The sequence below is a fragment of the Amblyomma mixtum genome, chromosome 1, assembly GCF_055824585.1.
Source record: "Amblyomma mixtum isolate Tamu chromosome 1, ASM5582458v1, whole genome shotgun sequence".
NCBI classification, from domain to species: domain Eukaryota; kingdom Metazoa; phylum Arthropoda; class Arachnida; order Ixodida; family Ixodidae; genus Amblyomma; species Amblyomma mixtum.
In genome coordinates this window covers 102,400,314-102,411,989 of record NC_143012.1, presented here as the reverse complement: position 1 = coordinate 102,411,989, position 11,676 = coordinate 102,400,314, and the positions used below count along the sequence as shown (strand labels likewise).

The 11,676-nt window shown below is 47.1% G+C and overlaps 1 long non-coding RNA gene across 1 annotated transcript in view; it reads right to left on the bottom strand.

The window, feature by feature from the left end:
• Positions 1-409: 409 nt before the first annotated feature.
• LOC149367354 (uncharacterized) overlaps positions 410-11,676 on the bottom strand; it is a 171,146-nt gene continuing 159,879 nt past the window's right edge. Inside the window, exon 2 of the long non-coding RNA XR_016284783.1 lies at positions 410-551. This is a non-coding gene — a long non-coding RNA (uncharacterized LOC149367354). The remainder of the gene's footprint in view (positions 552-11,676) is intronic.

The window sequence follows — 11,676 nt, the reverse complement described above, 5'->3', positions numbered from 1 at the left end:
CTATTAGAGTCGTCAGATATTTATTCATCCGACAGAAAAATGATCCCTTGAACCTCCTCGTCTGTGGGTGGCATCCGTGATCTCGATCTCTCCGTATCTAAATATAAGATGGTGCGCCGCACGGAAAGCGAAGAGGCCATTTTATGAGGCCACAATAATCCCAAGCAACCACCGATATCCTTCGGACGGCCGACAGAGGTCTGTTTCGGATGTTGTGTACGTCCGCTGAACATCCGCAAACAGACGATAGACGTCCGTCGGCCGTCCGAAAGGTGGCCAAAGGTATACGGTTCGCCCGCCGACGGACGTCCAGTTGAGTACGTCCATTGGCGGATCTTTCTCGAATATTCGCATATATGGTGCATGCGTGCTTTTTTCACTCCGTGCGATGCAATAAAACCAAAAACAATTTGATGCATAGCACGCATATTTTATTGTGGTTGATGATACATCAGCAGAGCAATGGGTTATATTCGGAAAATTTCGTAAATGTGACTTCAAATGTGGCAAGCTTGGGACACACATCCGTAATCTTCCCACCCACAGGATTTCTGAAATAAAAACAAACATCAGTCATGTGAAACAAATGGCGCAATGCAGCAACCCAAGTAAAAACACTGGAACCAATTAATAGAAGTGTTTAATGCTGCAAGTATAACAGACAATGCACTTTAACAAACACCTCAATAAGTATAAGGCAATAACAGCTCTCACTTTTCCACACCATATTTGACAATGTATCTGTTCTTTATTTATTCTCATGGGCCTTAGGGCACTAACCTGCGCAGCACTGTACGCGACTGTGCACAGAAAGCCGCAAAGCTTCCGTTGCGAACCACTGCGAACTACACGTACGTGCTTCCTATGGTCTGCCTTTCGCGCGTTGTCACTCTTTATATAAGCACAGTGAACCTAGCGATGCCTTAAAAGTTAACAAGATGCGAAAATATTCCGTCCCGCAAATTTGAAGAGGAGTGGGAATTAGCCGCGCGAGTTGAGGGCTCCCGCAGCTGTGTAATGTAGGCTCCCGAAAGTGTGAGAACAGCACACACTTGTGGAAGCCATCTGCTCGCGCTTACTGCTCCCACTGTCCTGTGAACGAATGTTATATGAGCATGCTGCATTGTCCTAGAAGCAAGTTCCAAGAAGTGTACTGGATATATACGTACCTTCGTAGGCAACCACATGTGCACTAAGCCTTCTTTAAACCAAGAGTTGGATTCCCTCTTGATCTCGTAGAGGGAAATTTAGTTAATGGTGATTGTTGTAGGATTCTTGACGTCTTGAAGATTCGAATTGCTCAATCACATTGCAAGAGGACACTTTAGGAGAGGTTTACCTTTTATAACAATTAAAAGCACAAAGGAAGATACAAGCAAGGAGAAAAGATATTTACACTTGACTGGCTCGCAGTTCTAGGTGACGAAACCAGCCCTCGGTCCTGCCGAAGCAGCGGGTTTTAAATCCTATGTCCCCGCCCTCGGTGGGAGAATAACCAATCAGGTACTATACAAACATCCACCCAATAACTTATTGGGGAAAGGAAAATACAACCAATGAATGATTGGGGAAAGAAGGTAGCCCCTCGCGACACCGTCTTTCTAATATCACTGCTGCGAGCTTCGCGAACATTCACTTTCCCACTTTCCCAACATCCGGTTGACCCAAGTTCCAGGAAAGCCATTTCAACTCATCTGTTTCTCATCGTCGCTCCTCATGCCTGCAGCTAGCGTGACAATATGTCAAAGCATGCCGCTGCAGACATGGTACAAAGAGCCACGCACTGTGACGCGGGTCAGCCTCGCCGTACACACGTGCACACAGGATGCCGCCTAACGACTCCGTCCATGAGGGGAGTTTGACGTCTCCATATCCCCCGCCATTCGGCGCCTCCCTTCTCCCGCTGGGTTCACTGACCCCTTTCTGTGCGGTTGTGCGGAGGGCCCAAGAAAAGCACATAATGGGCATTCCACTACGCGACCGGATGCGGCAAACAAACTACAGCATCGCGAACTTCACTCCAAGGTCGACGCAGTACGGGATTTCGGTGTTCCAGAAGAGCTTCAGGCGCTTCCCGTATCTTTCGAATTGCTTAAGTTACATACTACTTTCGTCCACAGACCGGACAAAGCCACACATTATAATCACAGAGCTATAAAGCTCTGCGCGACAACACTATGCGAGAAATCAACAACAACGCTACGGAGCCGTACTGATGGATTGGATTGGACTGACCGCGAACTGAAGTCTATGATGATGGTGATAGCAGAATGCACGGGAGTTTTGATACTTCCGAATGGTCTCAATGGCAAGTTTAGCTAGCAAAACCGTGGACATGTCGCACAACTCCACTAATTTGGAGAAGTTTTATAAATATAAAACTATAGTCATTGAGTTCTTGCAAAATTCTGCAACACCTGCTTCTCCTCTTAGATAAATTTAGCTCGTTGGCGGCTCTTGCACTGCAGGTAGGAGTGGAATCGCACCAGTTTACAAACATCTTCGCGTCAAACCCTCCAACTGATGCAAATAAAACAGTATACATGCACGAAAGACGCGAATTTTCTGTGAAATAAAAAACGTCCATACTCATGGCCTGGGAAAATACTCGGCCTTACATCCTTCGGACGTACACCTCGTCTCTCATGCGGATATACAAAAGTGGACACTGTCCGTACGTCCGGCGGATGTACGAATACGGATATCCGAAATCGGATTGTGTTCGTACGTCCGATGGATGTCCGATCTCGGCAAAGGACGTTCGGATCTTGCTCGTACGTCCGACGGATATCTGTGGTTGCTTGGGATCATGTTGGAGATTTCCCCGTGTGTCCTGTGTTTTTACCTATAACATATTGGAGGCAGGTGCTGCAGCGCCCTAGTTCTCGCGCAGGACGTCCGCCAGCACTGCGTATGTGCCCAAATGTTCGCGGGGCACTTGCAGCAGAAGCTCCGACGCAGCTTGGCCAGTAGCTGGGCTTTTCATCAGGTCGCTCCAGCCATTCACCTTGGCGATGGCGTCAATTAAACTGGAACTGGCATGTGTCCCAGGACGTGTCTAAGGGGACGTCGCGTGGGCCCCCCAAAAAAAAGCGTAGCGTGGGCAATGAGTGGGGCCACGGGCCCGGCGAAAACGGGGTTCGGGACGTCAGTGGCATAGCGTGGCATCACAGGGTTCAGGCGTCTCGGCGCACGGCAGAGGACCTCCACCGCCCCATCTGGCGCTCCAGCCATTCCAGGGTCCCACCGCTGACAACAAAATGCTACGGGGCAAAAACACACGACAAGCGGGGAAGTCCCCGACCGAAGGCCTTTCTTTCTGTTGTTGTTGTTGGAGTGGCACAGTTGTTGTTGTTGCCTCTAAAGATATGTTGTTGCTGCCTCAAAAACGATGACACATACCCACGGTGGGGGATTGGCCAAGGTTTGGTGCAGATCCAAACAAACCCAGTCCCCTCTGTTGTTGTTGTTAGCCTTTAAAATGAAGGCACATACCCACATCGGCCAAGAATCGGGAGGCTAGGTTGCTGTTCACCTGTACATACTAAATGCAAAAGAAAAGCACATGGGAAAGCAACATCGGAGGAGTCTACCTCAAGAAGGGTAGGGAGTGAAAAGAGATTAGAGTTTGGATAGAGAGAGAGAAAAAAAAGGAAAAAGTGATTAATTCAAAATCTAATAAAGCATAGAGAAGAAAATATTGTAACTTTTAGCAAGACAATCGATGAGATTCCAGGAAGAAATTTTGAACAGCGGCACAAATAGACCTGTGGCTGAACCCCAGCGTGGTGGCGCCAAATGATAGCAAGAGTGGGCTGCTCAAGCTAAGTCTAAGATGCTGTAAGGGCACCTCCAGCAATCTTGTCAAATAGGTGAAACGGCGACAATGGAGTCAAAAATGATCGATCAGGCTCACGGCAAAATCACACAGGGGAGATAGCGCCAGGCCAGCGTCAGAGATACTTCAAGCTGTCGAGATCGACAAACTTTCCTGCTACAGAATATCGCAGATGTTGATAGTCCGCCGATGTTAAAAGTGCTGTGTCTTGCGCCGAAAACGCCCGTCGCCGAAAACAGGGTGACTAGTTTTTGAAGCGAAAAGCTTCACTACGCGGGTCAGAGCCGAGCATCGCGTGAACCGAACCGGTGAGTTATGTGCATGCGCGAAACCGAGTGACGTCACTCGCCGCGCAGGTGGTCGCTCCTCGCCGCCGCCGACTCCGCCGCATGACCTTGCGGCGCAGCCGCGTGCTACTGCACATGTGCGTCGCCTCCTCGCTGTCGCTGCAACTGCGCGCTTCGCCTCCTCGCCCACCGTTGAATTGATCTTTCGTTGCAGCCGCGTGTTGCCCGCGTCGCAGCCGGCTACCCTCCTCTCCGCATTCCTGCGGGCAGTTCTAACCGCGCCGATATCCGCCTCCTCCTCCGCCTCCGTACAGGCAGTGTGTGGACGGCCGTCAAACCAAGCATAACTGAAGCTTTTCGCTTCTATATCCAGGCTTAACCAGAGCTCGTCCACTGCCTAATTTTCTACCACAGGCTCCCCTCCTTCAGAATGAACCAACTAAAGTGGCTGTTTGGGCTTGTTGGTCAGTGATCATGGTTAAAGAATGCAGCGAGAAAAGACAAGGGCAAACGAAGAAGGGGATAGGGCTGGCGCTGACAGGGCCAGTCCTGTCCACTTCTTCGTTTGTCCTTGTCCTTGTCATGGAGGTACCTCGTAGTAGCAGTAACAGAAAGCATGCACAGACAAAGAAAAGGCACAAGGTTGACAGATAAAAAGGGAGGTCCCAACAAAATTGAAGCAATGCCGTATATTCACAGGCTATCCCACGGCCTCAAAAAGATTGGAGAGAAAATTGGAGTTAGAGTTTGCATGTCAGCCCCAGAAAAGTTGTCCCGCATATGTGTAAGGACACATGTCCCGATGAGCAGGAGAGGAACGTCTGCTCTGTACGGCACCAGAACCCATTCGTGAATTGCACCGATAACGTTGTTTACAGGTTGCCACTTTCATGTGGCAAGTTCTATATTCGACAGTCAGGCCGGTGCCTGAATAAGCGACTCAGCGAGCACTACAGAAACGTTAGAGATGAGGGGCCAGGTAATTTGGCTCGTCACTGCCGTGGTCACAAGTGCGCGCCTAAGTTCGAGGAGTGTTCAGTGGTAGGAAAAAATAGTGATAAAAAAACGAGGCAGATAACTGAAGCTGCGGCGATGGAAAAAGAGGGATTGGAAAATTGCGTTAGTGATCCTTCGGTGTCATTATCAAAAAATGACTTAGCTTTCTTAGATTCAAGGCAGCGGGCGATAGTTTGAAACGTGCTCACTGATTGGTGGCTTTCATTGTGTTTTTTCTCATTCCTGACACGTCATGAACTTGACAAGATAATATAATCGATGTTAGTCATCTATACCTGTACCTTACGTGATCTTTATAAGGTTGCCCGCGCCAAATAAAGATCGTTCAGTGGAAGTTTAGCGCTTGTGTTGTGTCCCTTCCATTGAGTGCGCTATGGATCCTCATAAATTATGTCCTGAATGGTGATGCTGCACAAGTAGTTGGAAGATTAGCTGAGGGAGTTGACGGTATAAGGGCGATAGCACAGCAAGTGCCGATCGAGGTGTGCACTATGCCGGAGGTGCAAGGAAGGAACAGAGAGGCTGCCGAGGACGTGGCGACTCTGATCGAGAGATAAGGAAGTTAAGCCTGGAGAAAGGCTTTGACATGGCAGACATAAACAGGGAAGTGCATAGAGCAGGCTTTAGCAGACGGTTTACACGAGATGGCATTCATTTTAAAGGAAGTAGCAGGGATCGGCTGGCGCCTGACAGCCCGGGCAGTAGCTTTATTTGGGGTCCATGGCGACTCAGGGCGTAGGGGTAGGTAGAAGCGAAGTAGTAAATGTAACAATGGAGGCTGAGCCTAACAAAACGGCCACTAGGAGGCCCCGAAAGAATACTACTGTAAAGAAATTTAACGCCAGAATCATCATAAAACTTTGAATGGCGCAACGGAACAAACACAGGAAGAAACAGAGACAGAAATTAAGTGGAAAACCAGCGGGAAGGACGCGTTCACAAGGGGAAGTACACAGGACAACGCTGGAAACACAACTGAAATATTCTTTTCTTGGTGAATCGCCAACATCAGAACAGGGCGCACATGCGCGAGAGCAACCACAAACGTTAACAAAGCAACAAAAACGAAACTGCGGCAGAAGAAAGAGCGCCTAAAAGGCGCTCTGTCTGTCTCCGTTCCTTCCTGTGTTTGTTCCGTTGCGCCATTCAGTTTTATGATGAACAAACTAACCCAACAACAAGTAATTCTGCAACGCCAGGAGCAGTTACGTAAACATGAAAGGGGTAGAAAGAAAGAGCGAAATGGTTAGAAATAGAACAGCATTTAAAGGACGAAGAAGTAGGTGTGTACGAGCTAGTCGAGACACATCTCTGGGATCTAGAAGATCCGCTGTTAGTCGATGGCTATGTCTGGGGAGGGAGCAACAAAACAGCAACGGAGAAAAAGGGAGGAAGGGTAGGTTTACGTAGCTTCAGCACGTTTAATTTAGTTTTTTGCGTTTATGTCAGTTTCATTTACTGCATCACCATGCACACTACTGACAAGTTTTTCCCTGCTTCCTTTCGCACGATTTTCACCATTCTTGTTTTATTTGAAAGCTGAATGATTGGAGCGTGCAATAAAACCATTAACGTCACTGTAATAACATGTGGAAATATTAAACAGCGTAAAGAAAAATCACATTTTTTCCTCGGCATTTTTATGTAAACTTCAAAGCACTGCAAGTCTGGTTGCAGAAGAGCTAGAATAATGAAAGTAGCATTATTGCAAACCTTAATAGTATAATCCACAAGGATAAAGTTTATTTGAAATTCAGAAGCCTATTTTTTCAAAACATTGTCAGAATAATTTTACTGAAATTCTTGAATTAATAAGACACGACATAAAAATGGACACCTTATTTGAAATGAGCACACTAAAATATTAATAGCTGAAGTTTTCATTTTGCTAAGTCCAGTATTAATTTTTTTTTTCTCAGAGGCCCCCTTCCCCACAGAAGAGTCATAGGTCTCCAGGCTTAGTGTGGCTAACTAGAAGCTGTCCCCAATTCCTGACATGGCAAGCAAGAAAATCCCTACCCTTCTGTCGTTCCCCCTTTCTTTCTTTCTTTCTTTCTTTCTTTCTTTCTTTCTTTCTTTCTTTCTTTCTTTCTTTCTTTCTTTCTTTCTTTCTTTCTTTCTTTCTTTCTTTCTTTCTTTCTTTCTTTCTTTCTTTCTTTCTTTCTTTCTTTCTTTCTTCCTTTCTTTCTTCCTTTCTTTCTTTCTTTCTTTCTTTCTTCCTTTCTTTCTTTCTTTCTTTCTTTCTCCCTGTCCTCTCCGTCTCATTTTATCTCCCGCCAGCCGCATCTCAGGTGCTTCAGGCTTCGATGGCAGAAGCCGCGGCTAGCAACATCTGTTCCCTTCATATTTTATTTTCTTATTACCAATAAACAGCCACTAACATAACAAGAAAATGCACTTAGAGCACAGTTCGTGAGCTGCAGTGCTCTGCACCATGAAAACTCTTGCCTGAGAAGGAAAAATGTGGCCTTCTTTTATGGCGCGATGGGAAATCGAATAAGCAAACAGCGGAAACAAATGTCACGCATACGAGTCGCCGCGTGTGCGTGTTCACCAAGCGAGGTCGATGGCGTGTATGGCCATTGTGTCGGCACTCCTTCGCAAACGGTGGGTGCGAATCGCCCGCCTTTGTTCGCCTGTGCGCAGTGTGGAATAACGACCTTGCCACAACGCACCGGGTGCATACATGTGTTTTAATACTAGCGCCGTTGACACGACTGGAGCCGAGACCAGCGCAACTGGCTCGTCTACTGGTTCAGCTCCCTGCTTACGGAGACGGGCATCGAGGGTTTCAGTGCGAACGCATCACATATGTCTCGCTTCAGCAGAAACCAAGATTCGCAAAAAAAATGTGATCCCAGAAAGTGGCCCCCAAAAGTGGCGCCACAAAACTTGCGATCAAAGGCCCGAAAATGCGAAGTGCTAACAAGTAATAGTCGGTACTAGTAGGTCAAGTACTAGTCGGTACAAAATTTTAACGGCGCAAAAAGGCACACACACAGGAAAAGACAGAAAGAAACGGACAGTAAGAGCGCCATCGTCATATTTGGTCATTGTCATAATTTGTAGATTGTCACATTAGATACTAGGTTTTCCATGTCCTCAAATTTTGTGACTTGTGGTGGTGGCGATAATGAACTGTCCTGTAGATAAATGGTGACTACGCTGTTTTCCTGTTGTCTTGTTCGGGATATGTAGTGCTGTTTTCCGTAATAAACCCTTCTGGCAGTAATGGCGCTCTTACTGTCCGTTTCTTTCTTTCTTTTCCTGTGTGTGTGCCTATTTGCGCCGTTAAAATTTTGTAGCATGAACCAACAAGACCTGCATCAAGTACTTTTACTAGTCAGTACCAGTACTTACAACTGCACCAACTACAGAGGAATGGGATATAATTGGAACAGGCTTAGAATATAATTAGAATAAAATTAGAACGGCATTGAAATGCTTGCTTATTATTCGCACGCATGTTCCTTAAGTGCCGCCGGTAAGTTTTATTCGGTTGTTTCTGCTAGTGTTTTCTTCACAGTGTTTCCTGGGTGTTGGTTGTTGCTCGAGCGGAACCGGACTCGAATTTTGAAGCAGTTCAGCGTTATCGCTGTCGTGGTGTGGCGCCGTTACCTAATTTTATCATCGCCATCATTTATCGTCTCTTAACGGGTCCTCTACGGGAATCAACAAGAGATAGAAAGGTGGGGGGGGGGGGGGGGGGGGGAAGGGTAACAGGGGTTGTATTTGAGCTACGGGCTCTGGCAGGCAACCTGAAATAATAATGCGCCGTTATAAGAATTAAGTCATGACAGTAATGATGTTTAGGTGCGTATAAGTATTCAAACAGTACTAAAAGTACGCTAGTCCAGGCGTGCGCGGCAAGAAAACCAGGTAATCTGGCTTAAAGAAGCTGCGTCTCATGAACCCCCTGCAGTCACGCGCAACTGACCCACGGTCCTAACGGCTTGCTGGCCGGGGTTTCCTTGTGCGGCGGTCGCCAGCGCATCGCGCGGTACCTTTTTAAATACTTTTACTGCCGCGCAAACATTTGCAAGCGTATCAGCTTTAATACATAGCACTTCGGGTACCCGTACTGGTCGGCGTTCGGAACCGCGAACGAACCGACGGTCGGCTGACCGATTACCACATAGAGCAGATATTACGAGAATGGGAAGGAGGGTGGCGGTGCTACACGATACGCTTGTTAGATTTAGGAATATAGTATAATTGTTCATAGATGCATTCGCTAATGCAGTATATCTTTTTTAGCTCTGTTCGACATAACGAGAGGATAGATGGAAATCTGACCTTGCAAACACCATTTTCAAGCATTTGCATACGCCCTTGAATAATTATTAATAGGCTGCGACGGTAATGCGCCAGCACAGGCGTATTGTATCTATTTTTGTGTATAAGTGACCAGCTTCGGCTTGTTCTGGGGCAAACCCACGCCTATCTGACAAAACTTTAAACCGCCTGGCTCCGACGAGGTGAGTTCCTTTAACGGAGCAGATGAGGGAGTCCTCACGTACCACACGCTTCTGAAGAGTGGGTAAGAATGGATAGCCCGTCCTCATTGGCTGCAGGGATCCCTGGCTTACATGGCAGAAAGTTGGTCAGACAAGGCTACAGAAGCTAGTAAACAAAAACTCCCACTTGGAGAGAAAAGTATCCTATGAGGTAGAGAATCTCTTCTGACCATTGTTTTTTTTCTTCTAAATATGTGTTATTGACATGAGAGCTTGTGTTATTGACATGAGAGACGCCAGCAGCATTGGAATTTTACCTCTCTCAAAGGGGCCATATCGCGTTCAGCTGTGTGTAAAACGAAGTCCCATTGGGCGCAGAAAGAGGACGCCTAAACATGCGTTTGTTTGCAGAAGATATTGAAGACCGTTGCTTCAGCCATTTTAAGATGATATTCTTAATTCCAAGAACCAGCACTCTCTCAGACGGAGTATACTGGCTGCTTTTCTCTCTCTAGCAGCTCTTTATGCCACCCAAACTTCCTAGCGGTTTAAACGTCTCCTTCGGCAGAGAGCAGAACTGTTAGTGCACACTCTCTAAGGCTGACGGATATGCTGGAGAAGTTAGATAAGTTAGGAGTTAAGTTAGTTATGTTGGAGAAGAAAAGCAACCGCGACTTGAGACAGGACTTAGGTCAGAGGAGTGGACGTTACGAGTGGTAACTATAACAACTGTGGTTTATTAGAAAGGAGCAGCAAAATTGCATCTGCGCACGCTCTTGTGTTTTTTTTTCTCTTTTCTATAAAACCTATGCTACTATAGTTACCACTCGTGCCGCCCAATTCTGTGTCCTAACTCCTGTCTCAAGTCGCGGTTGCTTTTATCCTCCAACTTCGGGCCAACTCGCCCAAAACTTAGCCCTGTTGAGTTAAGGGATGCTTATCTTCATCGCTTGTATTTTGCATGAAGCAATACGGTGACACACGACCACTTCTCTTACAAAATACGTCGCACACTGATTCCGCTAAACGTAGAGAGATCTCCTTTTGAGCGACGAAAAAAAATCCTTGACATACCTGAGTAAAGGCTCTCAATAAGCACCATTCAGTGAAGGCATGCACTTTGGGACATGTGTATGAGACGACACTATCTTTTAATTTTCGCAATTTTTGTTGAACCTCTTCATCATCATAAGCCTGACTACGCCCACTACTGGCCAAAGGTCTCTCGCATATCTGTGTCAGTACTGTGCCAGTTGTGGCAATCGTATCCCCGCAAACTTCTTGATCTCATCCGCCCACCTAACTTTCTGCCGCCCCCTGCTACGCTTGCCTTCTCTTGGAATCCACTCCGTCACCCTTGAGGACCAGCAGTTATCTTGCCTTCGGATCACATGCCCTGCCCACGGCCATTTCTTCCTCTTGATGTCGACTAGGGTGTAATTAACCCGAGTTTGTTCCTTCACTCACTCTGCCCGCTTCCAGTCTCTTAACGTTACACCTGTCATTTCTATTTCCATAGCTCGCTACGTTGTCCGTAACTTAAGCTGAACCTTTTTCGGTAGCTTCCACGTTTCTGCCCCAAATGTCAATACCAAATGTCAGTTGTATACTTTTGATACCGTTCATGATCTGAGATAACCTGCCACAAGCGCCCCACCCATTGACCATTCACTTAAGTTATAGCACCGCGTGCATTCCGGGAAGGCTACGCCCTTAGGGTCATGTTTACAGCATATACATGCAGAAAAAACAGCTACGACCGAAAACAGACGAACACGGAGCTGGGACCGTCTAGACGTTTTTCTTTCTCCGCAGTCTTTCCCTGGGGGCTTAGGAGCTACCGAACTGTCACAGTTTACACCCCCTGACTCGCTCTGAGGGAAGAATACGGCTTCCACATGGCATTGGCTCATCGTCGTCGTCTAACCAGCGTAAGAGGTGCAGCCAGGGTCAAAATTCTCTGAGTCCACCTCCAAGTTGCCGCGCTTCATGCGGGCGCCACCTTAATTAAGATGCAGTGCGGTAAGGTCTGGAACTTGTAGGTGGGTCACAGGCATTTTACCCCGGCTTTACACTG